This window comes from Hevea brasiliensis, chromosome 4, assembly GCF_030052815.1.
Source record: "Hevea brasiliensis isolate MT/VB/25A 57/8 chromosome 4, ASM3005281v1, whole genome shotgun sequence".
Taxonomy (NCBI): domain Eukaryota; kingdom Viridiplantae; phylum Streptophyta; class Magnoliopsida; order Malpighiales; family Euphorbiaceae; genus Hevea; species Hevea brasiliensis.
The window spans coordinates 28,997,053-29,004,066 of NC_079496.1; the positions used below are offsets into that span (position 1 = coordinate 28,997,053).

At 36.5% G+C, this 7,014-nt stretch overlaps 1 non-coding gene across 1 annotated transcript; it reads left to right on the forward strand.

The window, feature by feature from the left end:
* Positions 1-6,434: 6,434 nt before the first annotated feature.
* On the forward strand, positions 6,435-6,541 carry LOC131179755 (small nucleolar RNA R71). Its single transcript, XR_009148642.1, has one exon. It is a non-coding gene; the product is annotated as a small nucleolar RNA R71 (small nucleolar RNA).
* The last annotated feature ends 473 nt before the right edge of the window (positions 6,542-7,014 follow it).

Below are 7,014 nucleotides of genomic sequence, written 5' to 3' on the forward strand. Positions count from 1 at the left end.
TTTTTTGAATCTGTAAAAAATTTGTAAAAATTATATTCATATTCTACATGAAATTATATTAATTTTAGGCTCAAGAATCACTAAAAAAGCTTTAATATTTTGTAAGCTATGGCTGTTTGAAGTTAGGGTTCTTGTAAAATCCGATCTGTAAGATACCCGATTTGTGGAGCCCATATCTCCTTTGTTTCTTAATATTTTTGTATAAATCTGGTGTCTAAAATTAAGTTTGGAATCTTGTGAATCTTTTCCAATTAGTTTTGCATTTAGATCAGTTATGGTTGGTGAGTTATGAATTTTACAAAAAAGTAGTATGATTCTGTCACTTAGAAAAGTTATGATTTATGTAGACCATTCAGTTAGGGTTTTGTTTGATTTATAAATTTTATAATCTTGTATGGTACGTAAGCTGTCTTCTATAATTGTTTTATGATTTTTAGGCATGTCTAACTATTTTTAAAAAATCATATTTCTTGCGACCATTAATCTGCCAGAATTTAGAAATTATATATTTATGCATGTTCTTGCATTTTCTTGGGTTTTAATTGATATTTGATCTATTTTTCTATGTTTTTTTAATTCAAGAAGTGTTATGAAGTGTTTGGATCATGTTAGAAGACTTAGGCCATTAGGTAGTTGTAATTAATTAAGAATCTTAACCCTTTAGGAGACTAGAGTTAGAATCCAATGTAAATTGTTATTAATATTTTCTTTATTTCTTTTATTTTCTTTAGTTTCTTTATTTTTTATTACAAATAAAATTCGTAAGTAGCCCTAAGGTAAGTAGCAAAGAGGGCATTTGTGTGGAGCTTATGTGGAGCTAAACGGGAGTAAGCCAGGGATATTATTGCCATACTAGAAGAGAAGACCCTTTTTTAAGAGTAGCTTGCCCCAATGGCAACTGCATTTACCAACAGGTAAGTAGCACTAAACTCCTTGAATAACCATTGGCATGAAATTGTAGTAAAAATAGAATTTTTACTTGATAAATTAAAATTAACTTTGTTTTTAATTTAACAGACTTTTGCATGTAATTAATTTAAATAAATGCTTTGTAAATTAAAATTAATCTTGTTTGTAAATTAAACTAACATTGGCATGTAAAATAAATTTATTTAACACTTGGTAATTGTAAAATAAATTTTCATGATAGAAATCTTTATTAGATTGTGATTGTTTGGGCCTTGTGTGATATTAGAATAAATTACACATGTACATAATTAACTTAGTTCAATTATCCTTAGGGTAACTTGGTGAGAATTAATTAATTAGGTTAAATAGAAACATAGGGTTATTTGAAATTAAATTTGTTTGTAAATTAAATTCTCAATAATAAATTAATTTTAGTCATTTGGTAAATATCATTTAAATAATTAGCAACCCCATAGATAGGAATTACTTGTGCATGAAAATTGTGTGTAAATAACAATCCTTTTGTGAATTACTTCCGTGTGTAGGATAAGAATTGCATTTTTTAGGATAAAGTTTAATAAAGAAATAATAAAAAAGACTTCTAGAAACATTAGTAGAGGACTGGCACTCGAATCAACGAGGTTAGACCAGGCGTAAGGGTGCCTAACACCTTTCCCCTATGTACCCACTATCCCGAACCTAGACATTGGGCTATGATAATGACGGTTGTGGAAACTCTGCAAGGAGTAAGTTGCCATCCATGACCCTCGAAAAAAAACACTAAATATGTCTCGATTATTACCTGGGTGGGGACTCCTGTCTATCTATGCCTTCGTGGCATAAATCCTTAGTACCGTGGTAGTGTTATGGGAAGATGGTACTTACTAGTGATTTGATTCTATTAGGATTGTATGAAGTGCATATCTAGGAAATATTGTCTAAGGAGGTGGTACTTAAGTGAGACCATTGTGACTCCACCATCTTTCCTGGGTATTACCTAATGCATTTTATATAATTCTAATGGATGATATTTCGCCTCACGCCCCCTTGCCCCTACAATCTCAAATCCTTAAACAGATTAGGGCAGTAAAACCCTACTTGCAAAACCTTGACTACTGTTTTTGAGGTGCCAAAGTGTCCCCCATATGGTGATGAATGGCAGTGCTAGAGAATATTCTCTATATCCTCTTCCGGTATGCATCGTCTTATTAGCCTGTCCTTGTATCTCTTGTACAGTAGAGGTTCCTCCCATGTTTAGAATCAGACTTCATGTAGAAATTTCTTCTTTTGTTGATAAGTCATGTTTAGAGGCAATACCCTACATACAAGAAAATTAACAAAGTCAGCATACCATGGAGCTTGGAAGAATGCTAGTAATTGTTCATCAGGAAATGAATCATCAATTGACAAATCCTCAATATCCCTTGTGTATTCCAGTTTCAACGTGGAAAGATGGTCAGCCGCTCGTGGTGTACCAAATCTTGTGAAGATATTCTTCTTAAGGAACTTTGTGACCACTCTGGCATCGTTGGTTGGTGTGGCTATTGGTTCTACCCATTTTGACATATAGTAGATTCCAACTATGATATACTTATTTCCAAAGGAAGTTGGGAATGGGCCCATGAATTCTATTCCCCACACATTAAACAGTTCGACCTCAAGTATACCGTGCAGGGGCATCTCATTCTTTCTTGAAATGTTTCCCATTCTTTGGGATTGATCGCAAGTTAGCACGAAGGATCTCACATCCTTAAACAGATTAGGCTAGTAAAACCCTACTTGCAAAACCTTAGCTACTGTTTTTGAAGTGCCAAAGTGTCCCCCATATGGTGATGAATGGCAGTGCTAGAGAATACTCTCTATATCCTCTTCCAGTATGCATCGTCTTATTAGCCCGTCATTGCATCTCTTGTACAGTAGAGGTTCCTTCCATGTGTAGAATTGGACATCATGCAGAAATTTCTTCTTTTGTTGATGAGTCATGTTTAGAGGCAATACCCTACGTACAAGAAAATTAACAAAGTCAGTATACCATAGAGCTTGGAAGAATGCTAGTAATTGCTCATCAGGAAATGAATCATCAATTGGAAAATCCTCGATGTCCCTTGTGTATTCCAGTTTCAGCCTGGAAAGATGGTCAGCCACTACATTTTCGGATCCCTTTTTATCCTTGATTTCATGGTCAAATTCTTGCAGGAGTAAAATCCATCAAATCAGCCTTGGTTTTGCCTCCTTCTTGTTCAAAAGGTACTGGATGGCAGCATGATCTGTGAATACAATGACTTTTGACCGAATTAAGTAGGATCTAAATTTCTCAATTACAAACACTATTGCTAGGAATTCCTTTTCTGTGGTAGCATAATTGATTTTTGCACTATCGAGTGTCTTGCTGACGTAATAAATGGGTGGAGCTTTATATCTTTTATTTGCCCAAGCACTGCTTCAACTGCATAGTCACTTGCATCGCATATCACCTTGAACGGTAGCTCCCAATCTAGTGGTAGCATTATTAGTGCTGAAATCAGGGCTTCTTTGATCCTATTGAAAGAGACAAGGCAATTTTCATCAAAATCAAAGGAAATATCTTGACTTAACAAGTTGGTAAGTGGCTTAGCTATTTTGAAAAAATCTTTAATGAATCTTCTATAGAAGCTTGCATGTCCCAAAAAGCTTCATAATCCTTTGACTGATGTTGGTGGTGGCATCTTTTCAATGATTTCAAATTTTGCCTTATTAACTTCAATTCCTCTTTTTGATAACAAATGTCCTAGAACTAAACCTTCCCTTACCATGAAGTGGCATTTTTCCAATTTAGGACCAGGTTTGATTCTTCACATCTTTGCAATACTTTAGATAAGTTAGCTAGGCAATCATCAAAAGTAGTTCCATAGACAGAAAAATCATCCATAAAAACTTCCATAATATTTTCAATATAATCAGAAAATTCGCCATCATGCATCTTTGGAAAATAGCAGGAGCATTACAAAGACCAAAAGGCATTCTTCTATATGTAAATGTTCTGTAAGGGCATGTGAATTTGGTCTTTTCTTGGTCTTCTGGGTGAATAGGAATTTGAAAAAGTCCTGAATACCCATTTAGATAGCAGAAGTAGGAATGTTTTACTAATCTTTCTAACATTTGGTCTATGAAGGGAAGAGGAAAATGGTCCTTTTTGGTGACACTATTCAATTTCCTATAATCTATGCATATGCGCCAACCAGTGACTACTCTAGTAGGGATTAGCTCATCATTTACATTTGGAATGACAGTTGTCCTACCTTTCTTAAGCACTACATGCATTGGACTAACCCATTTGCTATCAGAGATCGGGTATATAATACATGCATCTAATAGTTTCAGAATTTCCTTTTATACTACTTCTTTCATGTTTGGGTTAAGATTTCTTTAATGTTTAATAGTGGGTTTACTGTTTTCTTCTATAGGTATCCTATGCATGTAAATGGAAGGATGAATCTCTTTCAAGTCTGCTATTTTATACCCTATGCTCTTGCTATGGGTCCTAAGCACCCTTAGCAATTTTTCCTCTTCTATTTTAGATAGACTAACATTGATAATAATAGGATATTTAGAATTTGAGTCCAGGAATGCGTACCTTAGCATAGAGGGAAGATGTTTCAATTCTACCTGTTTGGTGTTTTCCTAAAGCTTGCCTTTGGGCTATTCCTCCTTTAACTCTTCTATAACAAAAACTTGAGCCAATAGTGGGGATAGATTAGCTGTCAAGGATTACGCACAAGCTGCAATCTCCGTGTTCTCCTTCTCTGTCGTGTGGCTATGCATGATGGATGCTCCTAGAGGATCTTCAGGCTGTGCTTTAATGAATTCGTCTTCAACTTGCTTATCAATTATATTAACCTTGAAGCATTCATCAGGTTCAAGTTTGTGTTTTGTTGCATTGAATAGGTTGAACTCCACTTCTTTATCTCCTACCTTGAGAGTTAGCAGTCCGTTCTTAACGTCTATGACAGCTCCAGTAATTGCTAGAAAAGGTCTTTCCAAGATTATAGGGATTTAGACGTCCTCCTTCATTTCCAGTACAATAAAAACAAGTGGGATAAAGAATTTTCCCACCTTGATAGGGATGTTTTCTAGAATGCTCACAAGGTATTTCACTGATCGATTAGCTAGTTGTAATGAAATTATTGTAGGTTTAAGTTCCCCCACATCAAACTTCTTACATATTGACAAAGGCATTAGACTCACACTTACACCTAGATCACAGAGGGCTTTGTCTATATCATGTTACCGATAAGACAAGGTATGGAGAAGCTTCCTGGATCTTTGAGTTTTGATGGTAGCTTGTTGTGCAATATGCCACTGCATTCCATTGTAAAAGCAATAGTCTCATAGTCCTTCAGCCTTCTCTTTTTTTATAAAATGTCTTTGAGGAACTTGGCATAAGATGGCATTTGAGAGAGTGCTTCTGTAAAAGGAATGTTTATATAGAGTTTCTGAAAGACTTCTAGAAACTTTCCAAACTACTTATCCAATTTGGCTTTCTGGAATCTCTGAGAAAAGGGTAGAGGAGGCTGATATGGTTCTGGTAGCTTCTTTTCCTTCCTTGCTTCCTCCTCTTGCTTCTCTTTAGCTTTTTCCTTTTTTTTCTCTGTTTGGTTTTTAGATTTATTAGAGGTTCTCTCAATTGGTTCTTCCTCTGACTGTTCTAAAATCCTTCCACTCCTCAATGTAACTACCTTACAGTGCTCTCTTGGGTTCATCTCTGGTTGACTAGGCAGCTTACTAGCAGTTTTGCTTGAAGAAGTTGCTTGCTGAGCAATTTGATTTTCAAGCATCTTGTTATGGGTGGCAAGTTGGTCCATTCTAGAAGCTAGCTGTTTGATCATTTCATTTTGTTGTTGATGGGTTGCTAGGAAGCTTTCCATCATGGATTCCATAGTCGACCTTGATTCAGGCTGTTGGCTCTAAGGGGGTGGCATGGTTGTGTAGGGTTTTGTCCTTTATTCTGAAATCTTAGGGGTGCTGGTGGTCTGTACCCTTGCTGTTTGTTCTTTGGCTGATTCTGTGAATTTAACCATGAGAAATTTGGGTGATTCCTCCATCTATGGTTGTATGTGTTTGAATATGGATTGTGGGGCTATCTTTAGTTAAAGTTTCCTTAATTATTCACATAGTACATCTGTTCTGTGGGGAGTTTATTGAAGCTGTTATACTCTGAACCCATGTATCCTCCTCCATAGCTGTCATCATGTTGACTGTTCATCCTTATAGTATTGACTTGCATTTTATCAAGTCTCTTTATGAGCTGGTCAAATTGAGCATTTATCATGCTTAGGGTATCCACTCCTAGGATCCCTGCTGTTCTCCTTGTATTCCCCCTCTCATTTGATCACTAGTAATTGTGATATGCAACCCTCAGAAGTTCAAGTGCTTGATCTACTATTTTCTCCATTAGGTCACCTTCACCTTCTGTTGCTGAATCTACTATGCTCCTTGTAGAGGGTAGTGGCCCATTGTAGAAGTTCTGAATCAGGAGCCAATCTTCTATGCCATGGTGCGGGCATTCTCTTTATGGGTCTTTATATCTCTCCCATGCATCATAGAGTGATTCACCTTCTCTTTGCCTAAAGGTGTTGAGTTCAACTCTCAACTTTGCAGTCTTTATAGGTGGGAAGTATCTTGCTAGAAAAGCTTATGAGAGGTCCTCCCAAATGGTGAATGTTCTAGCTGGTTGAGAAAGTAACCACTTCCTTGCTCTATCTCAAAGGGAAAATGGAAATGCTCTGAGTCGTATGGCTTGATTAGAGACCCCATTCATCTTGAATGTGTCACAAAGGGCAAGAAAACACTGGAGGTGGTAGTGCGAATCTTCTGTTGGTGAACCCCCAAACTGGGACTGTTGGATCATCAGGAGCCATGCTGGTTTTAATTCAAAATTGTTGGCATCCACTGTGGACCTTGTAACACTAGGTTGGAATCCTTGTATAGAGGGAGCTCCGTAGTCCTTCAAAAGTCTCAGCTTGTTGTTGTTATTGTTAGCCATATTTGGAATTTCTGGATTTCTTTGATCTTGTTCTTCATGTTTCCTCTCCCTCCGATAGTTCTTAGGGTTCTGTCTATCTCTGG